Source organism: Monodon monoceros, unplaced genomic scaffold, assembly GCF_005190385.1.
Source record: "Monodon monoceros isolate NGI ecotype Baffin Bay Population unplaced genomic scaffold, NGI_Narwhal_1 Super_Scaffold_9, whole genome shotgun sequence".
NCBI lineage: Eukaryota > Metazoa > Chordata > Mammalia > Artiodactyla > Monodontidae > Monodon > Monodon monoceros.
Genome location: NW_021703786.1, coordinates 50,611,809 through 50,624,327, shown reverse-complemented (window position 1 = coordinate 50,624,327; position 12,519 = coordinate 50,611,809).

Below are 12,519 nucleotides of genomic sequence, written 5' to 3'. Positions count from 1 at the left end.
CCCTATTTTCTGATAACAACTTTGACTTAACAGATAAGTTTGTTTGAACTCACACCAAGTTTATTATGGAGGATGCAGAGGACTTGTAACCCATACAGGTTCTTCATCTAGTTGGGAATTTGGGACTCAAAAGAGAAAATGAGAAGTATGCAAAGGAGAGTCCAGGCAAATACCGACTGGTGTGGAGGTTCATATAGTTCAAAGAAGAGAGAGGAGCATTATTAAAGATGTGATGGAGGTGGGGGATATGCAGGATTTGAGGAGGTAGAGAAAGAGGAAGGAAAAAGGAATCCCAGGTGGTGGTAACTACTAGGGTTAGAGTTTAGAAAGAGAAACAAGCATGGCATGTTAGGAAAACAGGCAGCCAATCAACCTGGCTGCAATAGAAAGCGCAGCATCATTTTCATGATGTTCATTATCGTCACTGTAGTGAAGTCCTTACCACTTGTATAAGGTCCGCTATGTGCCAGGCATTATTCTAGAACCTGGTAAAATTCTAATGTCTGTTTTCATTAATAGTATTGTACTAATGTCAATTTCCTAGTTTTGATTGTCCTACTATCGTTATGTAAGAAGTTCTCAAGTGTGTGAAGAGTACACAGGAACTCTCTGTACTATTTTCTAAACAGCATTATTGAGAAATAATTTGCATTCCATAAAGTTCACCTGTTTAAAGTATACAATCCAATGTTTTTTAGTATATTTACAGAATTGTGCAATTATCTCTACCTAGTTCCAGAACATTCTCATCATTCCCGAAAGAAACCTTGTACTCCTTAGCACTCACTCCCCACTTCCTCCCACCTCCTACTCCTCAGCTCTAGGCAACTACTAATCTACTTTGTGTCTCTACAGATTTGCTTGATCTGGGTATTTCATATAAAGGGTATCATAGAATAGTGACTCTTGTCACTTTGTGACTGGCTTCTTTTACTTAGCATGTTTTTGAGGTTCATCCCTGTTGTAACACATATGTATTTTCTTTGTAGAGATGTCTTTTCAGATCCTTTGCCCATTTAAATATTGAGTTGTATTTACATATTTTACATACAAGTTCCCTGTCATATATATGATATGCAAAATTTTTCTCCTGTTTTTTGAATTACCTTTTCACTTTCTGGATGGTATTCTTCGAAGCAAAAAAGTTTTTAATTTGCATAAAGTCTAACTCATCAAATCTTCTCTTCTATTGCTTGTGATTTCAGTGTCAAATCTTCGAAATCATTGCCTAACCCAAGTCACAAAGATGTAATCCTATGTTTTCTTCTAACAGTTTTACAGTTTTAGCTCTTACCTGTAGGTCTATGATTCCCTTTGAGTTCATTTTTGTGTGTGGTGTGAGATAGGGGTCCAAATTCATTCTTTTGCATGTGGATATTCAGTTGTCCCAGCACCATTTGTTAAAAAGGCACTCTTTCCTCTCTGTCAAAAATCAGCTGACCATTTGTTTGTTTCTGGACTCTCAATTATATCCCATCGATCTATATGTTTATCTTTATGCACTCTGTGCTATTTTTGCAACTTCCATGTGAGCCTAAAAGGTATTTCAAAATAAAAAGTTAATAAATAAATCAGCTAATTTAACCCTCAAAACAACCTTACAAAATAGGTATTATTATCCTCATTTTACTTATGAGAAACCCAGACTCAGAAAGTTTGAGTAGGGACTTCCCTGGTGGTCGGGTGGTTAAGAAACCGCCTTCTAATGCAGGGGAAGCAGGTTCGATCCTTGGTTGGGGAACTAAGATCCCGCAAGCGGCATGGCAAGACCAAAAAAAAAAAAAAAGGTGGAAGTCCAACTCTCCCCTTGGCCTCTCATACACATGTACACCCTTCCACTACCCCACCCTCTCAATATGATTACATTACTCTTTTGGTGAGACTAATACTCAATATTTACATAATTGTGTTTGCTAGCCCTTATATAGCATTTACTCTGTATTAGGCACTATTTTTTAAATGCTTTTTATGTTTATTTTTATTTTTTTACTGAATTATAGTTGATTTACAGTGTTGTGTTTTCTAAATTAATTAATTAATTAATATATTTATTTTTGGCTGCCTTGGGTCTTCGTTGCCTCACGTGGGCTTTCTCTAGTTGCCGCAAGCAGGGGCTACACTTCCTTGCGGTACGTGGGCTTCTCATTGTGGTAGCTTCTCTTGTTGTGGAACTCAGGTTCTAGGCATGTGGGCTTTGGTAGTTGTGGCACACCGGCTCAGTAGTTGTGGTGCATGGGCTTAGCTGGTCCGCAGCATGAGGGATCTTCCCGGACCAGGGATTGCACATGTGTCCCCTGCACTGGCAGGCGGATTCTTTTTTTGGGGGGGGGTGCTGTGTTGGGTCTTCATTGCTGTGCGTGGGCTTTCTCTAGTTGTGGCGAGTGGGGGATACTCTTCATTGTGGTACACATGCTTCTCACTGTGGTGGCTTCCATTGTTGCAGAGCACGGACTCTAGGTGTGCAGACTTCAGTAGACAAGCTGATGCTTGTCTACAAGAAATCTAACCCCCATCCCTATGTTCACACCCGATGACCTTGTGAAAGGATTCTGATTGCTGAAGGTCAGTGGGGTTCAGCCAATCAGTGGGACCCAAGTGCCTCTCACCCACTACCCTGCTACCCACCTTCCTAGGCAACCTTGATAGGAAATGTTTTCCTCTGCTCTCTGTCCCCAGCAGTGACTACCTAAGGGTTGAACTCAGTAATGTCTCTCCCCAGTACTTTTGTCAGCAGCCCCTGCCCAAGTTCCTTTGGATGGAGATAGCCCAAGTCTGACTCCCTGAATCACACCACTGGCATGCCTTTTTTTTTTTTTTTTTTTTTTTTTTTGCGGTACGTGGGCCTCTCACTGTTGTGGCCTCTCCCGTTGCGGAGCACAGGCTCCGGACGTGCAGGCTCAGCGGCCATGGCTCACGGGCCCAGCCGCTCTGCAGCATGTGGGATCCTCCCGGACCAGGGCACGAACCCGTGTCCCCTGCATCGGCAGGCGGACTCTCAACCACTGCGCCACCAGGGAAACCCTGGCATGCCTTTTAAAAAAAATTTTTTTTAATTAATTTATTTATTTTTGGCTGCATTGGGTCTTCGTTGCTGCGTGCGGCTTTCTCTAGTTGCGGCGTGCGGGGGCTACTCTTCCTTGTGGTGCGGGCTTCTCATTACGGTGGCTTCTCTTGTTGTGGAGCACGGGCTCTAGGCACGTGGGCTTCAGTAGTTGTGGCACGCGGGGTCAGTAGTTGTGGCTCACGGGCTCTAGAACGTAGGCTCAGTAGTTGTGGTGCACGGGCTTAGTTGCTCCACGGCATGTGGGATCTTCCCAGACCAGGGCTCGAACCCGTGTCCCCTGCATTGGCAGGCAGATTCTTAAACACTGCGCCACCAGGGAAGCCCCGCAGGCACTTTTCTAAGCACATTAACATTAATTCATTTACTTCTCATGATAATCCTATTATTATCATTCCATTATACAGGTGAGGGTACTGGGGCACAGAGAAGTCAAGTAACTTGCCTAAGACCACACAGCTAATAAGTGGAAAATCTGGGATTTAAATCCAAGTAGTCTGGCTCTAAAAGCCATGACCTAGTGTACCCTCCCCAGCTTTCTGTGAAGGACACAGTATTGGAGTACGTGCCCAGCCTCTGAGACGATCATTTATTTCCCAGCTCTTCAGATACAGCCCTACCCCTTGCTAAGGATCCAGGCTACAGGGAGGAAACCTGCACCTCCACTCACCCTTCCCCCTAAGGTTTTCTTCTTTTTTAATTTTAATTAATTAATTAATTTACTTGGCTACTCCGGGTCTTAGTTGTGGCCTGCAGGATCTTAGTTCCCTGACCAGGGTTCGAACCTGGGCCCCCTGCACTGGGAGCGCAGAGTCTTAACCACTGGACCCACCAGGGAAGTCCCCACCCCCCTTAAATTATTATCTCTCCCACCCCTCTGTCGAGTGCACTCACCCCCACTGCCTTCTATCTGTCCTCAGTAATTTACATGAAGTTAAAATGTAAAAAAAGAAAAAACAATCATGCAAAAAACTTTACTATGCCTGTCTACACAGATGGTACCCACAGATCTGCAGCTTATTCAAGTAGTAAGTTATGATTACATTTATTTTCCTATGCAACTGTTTGTTTTGCCCATAGTTAATAGCTGCATTCGCTTAGTTTTCTACGGACTCTGCCAACTTCTCCTCTGGCTCTTCATTAGTTTTTAAATCTCTTTTAAAATGTTCAGACATATAAAGTAGTCTATCAATTTCACCTCTCCCCTCAAAAAAAAGTCTTTCCAAGAGCTTTGTGACCTGCTGTAGTATATATCAGTTTCCCTCTCTGCCGGTTGTACAGCTCTCTTCCTAGGATCCCCCTTCACCAATAGAACTGTGAAGTTCTTCTCTTCTGTGTTGGATCTCCTGTTTTCTATATCTGGGTCTTCCTTTTTCTTTTTTTTACATCTTTATTGGAGTATAATTGCTTTACAATGTTGTGTTAGTTTCTGCTGTACAACAAAGTGATTCAGCTATATGTATACATATATCCCCATATACCCTCCCTCTTGCACCTCCCTCTAACCCTCCCTATCCCACCCCTCTAGGTTGTCATAAAACATCAAGCTGATCTCCCTGTGCTATGCAGCTGCTTCCCACTACATATCTATTTTACATTTGGTAGCGTATATATATCAATGCTACTCTCTCACTTCATCCCATTTTACCCTTCCCTGCCCCCCTGTGTCCTCAAGTCCATTCTCTACGTCTGCGTCTTTATTCCTGTCCTACCCCTAGGTTCTTCAGAACCATTTTTTTCTTAGATTCCATATATATGTTTTAGCATGTGGTATTTGTTTTCCTCTTTCTGACTTACTTCATTCTGTATGACAGACTCTAAGTCCATTCACCTCACTACAAATAACTCATTTTCGTTTCTTTTTATGGCTGAGTAATATTCCATTGTACATATGTGCCACGTCTTCATTATCCATTCATCTGTCAATGGACACTTAGGTTGCTTCCGTGTCCTGGCTATTGTAAATAGTGCTGCAGTGAACATTGTGGTACATGACTCTTTTTGAATTATGGTTTTCTCAGGGTATATGCCCAGTAGTGGGATTACTGGCTCATATGGTAGTTCTATTTTTAGTTTTTTAAGGAACCTCCATACTGTTCTCCATAGTGACTGTACCAATTTACTTCCCACCAAGAGTACAAGAGGGTTTCCTCTTCCTTCTTCTTGATTGTCTCCCTCATTTTGATGGAGTGTATTTTCTAGCAGTTTTCTGAGAAGGGTACATGGAAGATAAAGTTTTTTGGACTTTACATGTCTGAAAATACCTTTATTCTGCCCTCATACTTGATTGATGGTTTGGCTGGGTACCAAACTCTAGTTTTAAATAATTTTCTTTCCAATTTTTGGTGAAATTGCTCCATGGCCTTTTAGCTTCTGGTGTGATGTTTAGAAGTTCGATGTCATTTTGATTCCTGGTGCTTATACATAACTTTTCCCTCCCCTCTGAAGCATTAATCTCAATGTTCTGAAATTTAATTCTGTTGTTGCTTGATGTGAATCTACTTTCTTTCACTATTCTGGGAATTCCATGGATCCATCAATATGGCAACTTGTGTGCTTTGGTTTTGAAAATTTTCTTTCATGATTTCACTGATGATTTCTTTTTTATTTTTATTTTATTTTTAAGAAGGAATTTCCATCTTCAGGAAAAAACTTTATTTATTTATAAATTTATTTATTTATTCATTTATTTTTGGCTGTGTTGGGTCTTCGTTGCTGTGCGCTGGCTTTCTCTAGTTGTGGCGAGCAGGGGCTACTCTTCGTTGCGGTGCGCGGGCTTCTCATTGTGGTGGCTTCTCTTGCTGTGAAGCACGGGCTCTAGGCACGTGGGCTTCAGCAGCTGTGGCACGTGGGCTCAGTAGTTGTGGCTTGCGGGCTCTAGAGCGCAGGCTCAGTAGTTGTGGTGCATAGGCTTAGTTGCTCCAAGGCATGTGGGATCTTCCCAGACTAGGGCTTGAACCCGTGTCCCCTGCATTGGCAGGCAGATTCTTCACCACTGCGCCACCAGGGAAGTCCTTTTTTTTCTTTTTTTTCCCTCAGTTTTCTCTTTCTGGGACTCCCATTATTTTGATGTTGGGTTTCTTGGACTGGTACCATGATTGTCTCATTTTTGTCCCTAATATCTTCTTTCTGGGAGATTTTCTCAACTTTATCTTCCAACTCTTCCATGAATTTTTCATTTCCAATATCACACTTTTAAATTTCCTATACTCTGTTTAGTTCTGTCTGAATTCTTTTTTAAATTTTGGTAGTATATTATTTCATGTTTATGATATATTCCCTTATCTCTCTGAGGAAAATGAGTTTTACTGAAGTTTTATTCTCCATGAATAATCTTTGCTTTCTCTGTGTTTTCCCATTTTTCATATTCTACATATTTCATGTTAGAGGCTCTCCTCAAGTGCTCATAATTGGTCCTTCAATTAAACTCGTAATAAATACTTCCAATGAAAAGACAGAAAGATTTGACCTAATTGTAGGGGGAGGGTCATGGAAATGTCTTTAGGAAAAGAAATGTTGGAAATGAGCACTGAGAATGTATAAGATAAAGGGGGTGGAATAGGAGAAGGGGAGCCAGGAAGATGGAAACAGGGGAGAATGGGCAGCCTACCAGGCATTGGGCGTTGTCTGTGCAAGGTCCTGAGAAAGGAAGGAGCATGGTATACTTTATTTTATTCATTTATTTATTTATTTAGGCTGCATTGGGTCTTCGTTGCTGTGCGCGGGCTTTCTCTAGTTGCGGTGAGCGGGGGCTACTCTTCGTTGCGGTGCGCGGGCTTCTCATTGCAGTGGCTTCTCTTGTTGCGTGCAGAGCACAGGCTCTAGGCGCACGGGGCTATGCCCCCATGGCATAGTTTATAAACTGAATAAAGTCACACAAAGAGTGAAACAGGGAATTCCCTGGCAGTCCTGTGGTTAGGACTCAGCGCTTTCACTGCCGTGGCCGGGGTTCAAACCCTGGTCGGGGAACTAAGATCCTGCAAGCCACGTGGTGTAGCACAAAAAAAAAGAAAGAAAAAAAAAAAGAGTGAAACGGAAATTACCATGAAATGAATCTGGAGGGTAGACAAGGGGAGACCATGAAGAAGCCTACAGGTCATATCATGAATTATGCCCCTACCTAATAAAGGAGGAGCCACTGGATGGTATTAAGCAGGGGAATGACATGATCCAATTTGTATTTTAACAATCACAGGGGCTTCCCTGGTGGCGCAGTGGTTAAGAATCCACCTGCCAGTGCAGGGGACACGGGTTCGAGCCCTGGTCCGGAAAGATCCCACATGTCGTGGAGCAACTAAGCCCGTGTGCCTCAACAACTGAGCCTGTGCTCTAGAGCCTGCGAGCTACAACTACTGAGCCCGCGTGCCACAGCTACTGGAGCCCGCGCGTCTAGAGCCAGTGCTCTGCAACAAGAGAAGCCACCACAATGAGAAGCCCGCGCACCTCGCCGCAACTAGAGAAAGCCCGCGCGCAGCAACGAAGACCCAACGCAGCCAAAAATAAATAAATAAGTTTATTTTTTAAAAAAATCACAAACTGACCACTAAGTGGAAAATAGTCATGAGGCTATCACCATGTCACCCAGGGTAGAGGTGATGATGACTCCAACCAGGGTGGGATAAAAAAATGGAAAAAATGAATGAATGTGAAAGCCATTCTGAACTCGGTGATTAATTGGACTTGTTGGGGGGTGGGGGAGGTAGAGTGCCATGGCTTGAGGATGATTCTTTTTTTTTTTTTTGTGGTACGCGGGCCTCTCCCGTTGCGGAGCACAGGCTCCGGACGTACAGGCTCAGCGGCCATGGCTCACGGGCCCAGCCGCTCCGCGGCATGTGGGATCCTCCCGGACCGGGGCATGAACCCGTGTCCCCTGCCTCGGCAGGCAGACTCTCAACCACTGCACCACCAGGGAAGCCCAAGGATGATTCTTAAGTTCCTGTTTTATACAGTGAGTTAAGGGCAGTGCTGTGCACAGACCAGGAGCATACAAGAAAAGGTGCAGGTCTGGGAGGAAATATGCTGGACATCCCTTGGATGTCAGGATGCAACAATCCCCTCCTCTCCAGGTTGTCAGATCATTCTTAGTCTGTGGGTCATTGGCTGACCCATTTCTACATCCCTTACCTCTGGTTTCCCTCCTTTGGATAACTCCAATTTTTCCAGCTTTCCACTTTAACGAAATCCTCATTGCAGGCTCCCTGTAGCCTGGTCTCTGACTTGTTTACTCACTATTATATTTCCTATGTTCGAGCACATAGTAGGATGTTCATAAATACTTGTTGAAAAGAGAAATAAAGTGGAATGTGCCAGTAATAGTTAGAGCCACAAAATAGAATGGCACATCTTCCCGGATCGTAAAACTGACAGTTTCACTTGACATTTTGTAAAATTAAAAAAAAAAATTCAAATATTATACTTTTAAGTTATTTCAAATGTTATTTTATATTAAAAGAGATAGATAGGAAAAGATTTTGAAGCAGAATGCAAAGTTCACATGAATTTTTAAAATTCAATATATGTCAAGGAAATGCTGCTGCAGCTGCCCTAGGCTAGGCTCCCCCCGCATCTCCTCCATCCCCCCAGTCCCCTACCCTTGCTTGCTGCCAGGGTGGAAATGTTTGGATTCTAGGAAGAGCCGGGGTTAGGGGAGGAAGGCCAGGAGCTTGAGAAAAATGATGGTTGGACAAGCTGCTAAGGAGAGTGAGATTAGGGCTGACTGGCAGTGCTTCCCTGGGCCAGTGCAGCAGCAGTAATTTGTGGCATCCCTGTTCCTGGGCTTCTCTGTCCTCTAGCAGTGCCCTGACCTGGGATCCGGGACAGAGAGAGCCTCTGTGCCAGTCTCTCAGCCTTTGGGATTAGCAGTGCCAAGCGGTGAAGTTCAAGGAGGTGAAGGAATCCTTCCGAAGGCACAGGCAGGCAGGCCAGAGTGAGCGGGCATAGTTTAGCCCAAAGGAATCATTTACCATCCCTGCAATGTCAGTTACTACCCCAGAGCCTGTTTTGGGGGGGGTTTGGGTGGTGGTAGGTGGGGAAGAACCCCTGCAGGGCCCATCATTTCCACTACATTCTTATCTCAGTTGAAAGAGCTCACTCAGTCTGAGAATCACTTCCTTGTCTACTTCCTGTGGAAGGTGTGGCCAGGGAAGTTTTGTCCCCCTCCTGGTTAGAGGCAGGGAACGAATGTGCTCTCAACACTGAGTTAACACTGTTCACGTCTGCAGGGGAATGCCAAAACGGACCTCTGCCCTGCACAGTTACCGCGTTCCTGAAAAGTGCAGAAATCGATACGATACTTGGTGAATAGAAGTCTGGCTTTCCAACCGAAGAAGCATCCTGACTTATAAATACCACCTCCGACGCAATATATCTGATTTGATTGATCTTCAGTTGTCAACTTTCTACCTTGAAGTTTCTCCATTCCTCAGCCTTCCTATAAAGAAAGGGGCAAAATAGTGTATAAGGATCCCTGGATTCTACTTCTGGCTGTGCCACAAACTAGCTGGGTGTACTTGGATAAGTCACTTAACTTTTCTAGGCTTTAATTTTCTGTAAGGGAATTCCGTGGTGGTCCAGTGGTTAGGACTCGGCGCTTTCACTGCTGGTGCCTGGGTTCGATTCCTGGTCAGGGAACTAAGATACCACAAGCCAAGCAGCACAACCCCCACCAAAAACAAAGATTTAAAAAAATGAAATGGTAAGATAATCTTGAAGGTGATGTATTAATAAAGACTCACTGTTACAAGCAAAAAAAATTAACTCATACTCAAGCAAATCTGGGAGTTATTTATTTATTTTTGGCTGCGTTGAGTCTTTGTTGCTGCGTGCAGGCTTTTCTCTAGTTGCGGCGAGTGGGAGCTACTCTTCGTTGCGGTGTGTGGGCTTCTCATTGCGGTGGCTTCTCTTGTTGTGGAGCACGGGCTCTAGGCACACGGGCTTCAGTAGTTGTGGCTCTTTAGCTCCAGAGCACAGGCTAGAGCTCAGTTGTGGCACACGGGCTTAGTTGCTCCGCGGAATGTGGGATCTTCCCGGACCAGGGCTCGAACCTGTGTCCTCTGCATTGGCAGGCGGATTCTTAACCACTGCGCCACCAGGGAAGTCCAAATCTGGGAGTTGTTTGAATTGTGTAACTGAATGGTCCAGGGGAAGTTCTTGCTTCAGGCAGAGTTTGATCCAGATATTTAAATGATGCTAGAAATCTCTCTCCATATTTGAATTCTTTTTCTCTGTCTTGGCTTCATGCTCAGGGAAGCTGTCTTACATCAACCTACTGGCTTAGCAATGTTAGTACACAGTGCATCTCAGCCAAAAGTTGTAGCAGACAGCAAGGTGCTGAAACTCATACCTTTGTTTAAGTCATGAGCTCATCTCAGGGAAAGAGGATATGGTGTTCTGATTGGCTACGCCTGAGTCACATGCCCTTTGAAGGGGGAGTGATAGAGGAGCTAGGCAGGTAAAAATAGCAGATGTTGGACACAGGTGATATCATAGAAAATAAACATACATATGGGCTTAAGTCCAGGCCCTGTCACTAACTAACTAGGTAATCCTGAGGAAATTACCTTGGTTTCCTCATCTGAAAAACAGGATGCGTCTCTATTGTGTGGGATTCAATGAGAGAAGGTATCCAAAGGTACCTCATGAGGTAGGAGCACAACACATGTTCAGCCTAGGATGCTATGACTTTAAGTTAAAGATTCTAAACAAATACTTTACTTCGATAAAGGAGCAGTTCTTTAAAGAATAACTTCCCTAGTGTAATCTCCTGTAGAGTGAGGGCTCTTAGTCTTCAGCCGAACAAACACAGATTTGATATTCAACAATGCTTTGACAATTCAGTTATGGAGATTTCTGTTTAGAAAAGAAAAAAACTTTCTTTTTTTTTCTGGCCACACCGCATGGCTTGCGAGAATCTTAGTTCCCTGACCAGGGATCCAGCCCTCGCCCTCGGCATTGAAAGTGCAGAGTCCTAACCACTGGACCGCCAGGGAATTCCCTAATTTTCTTGTTAACTCAAGATAAATTTAGCTAAAAGCCTCTTTTGGGTTCAACTCTTGGCATTTGAGAATCACTCTAAACTGTCTGAATCCATTCTCTTGCTCTAAATCCATTCTACTGAATACATTTGATTTGTTTTTTCATAGTAGAGGATCTTAGAACACTTTAGAGCTTTTTTAAAAATACATTTATTTATTTATTGCTGCATTGGGTCTTCATTGCTGCGTGCAGCCTTTCTCTCTAGTTGCGGCGAGCGGGGGCCACTCTTTGTTGTGGTGCGCGGGCTTCTCACTGCGGTGGCTTCTCTTTGTTCCAGAGCTCGGGCTCTAGGCGCACGGGCTTCAGTAGCTGTGGCGTGTGGGCTCAGTAGTTGTGGCTCATGGGCTCTAGAGTGCAGGCTCAGTAGTTGTGGCGCACAGGCTTAGTTGCTCTGCAGCATGTGTGATCTTCCCGGACCGGGGCTCGAACCCCTGTCTCCTGCATTGGCAGGCAGATTCTTAACCACTGTGCCACGAGGGAAGTTCCCACTTCAGGGCTCTGTAGGTCAAAGAGTTAGTGCCAAGAGATCTTCTCACAGCAAATGCTGGATCTTCCATGATCCAGCATGCATTATAAACTAGGATACCACTGGAGCCAAGAAAAGTGGCTCAACCATACTCACAAAAGACTGATGCTATTATTTGTATAGCAATTTATTAATTTTTGATCAGGATAGTGTTCTGAGACCATAAAATATCAACGTTTCCCATCCAGGAAAGCCCCTCCCCTGTGCCAGAAGACAGAATTCATTAGCCAGTAGCTCAGTAGGCATGGATGGGATCAGTCTTGAGGACCACTTCACCGGGCCATGGTGAGGTCTGACAGCACCACCATGGTGACCCAACTCATTGTACCAAATACAGCATCTGCCAACCTCTGCAATTTTGAGCTTCTCTTTTCCAGGCTCCCAGTTGACTATTGCTCTTTGATTCCCATCATCTCATCTCTATCTGGTCCACCATCTATAACTGGTCCAGTTGATGAGATGTCCACTAAATTATAATCACGATCCTAGTCCTGCCTTCCTGAAGTTTCACTGGGTCTCCATGATGGAAATTTGTGTGTGATCCCAAATTCTTCAAGTGTCCACTTATGTCCTACCTGCACAGGTAGCTAATCCCTTCCTGTATGGGTTTTACTAGTTAACCCATAGAAATAGCCATATTTCCCTAATGGTCAAGTTCTTGGGCACCCTTCATAGATACTACCAAGTTTTCCCAAGAAGGGAACTCACTTGGACCATGAATTCATGGCAGTGGCAAAAGAAGAGGTGTAGGGCTGGGAATGAATCAATATTGACATGAACACATAGGGAAGAGATTCCTCCCATGGGTTTGTCACATTTCTTTTTCTTTGAAAGCTGAAAACAATGTTTTCATTAATCAAGGCATTTGGTTAAAATAGCAAATTGAGGTTTGAAGATA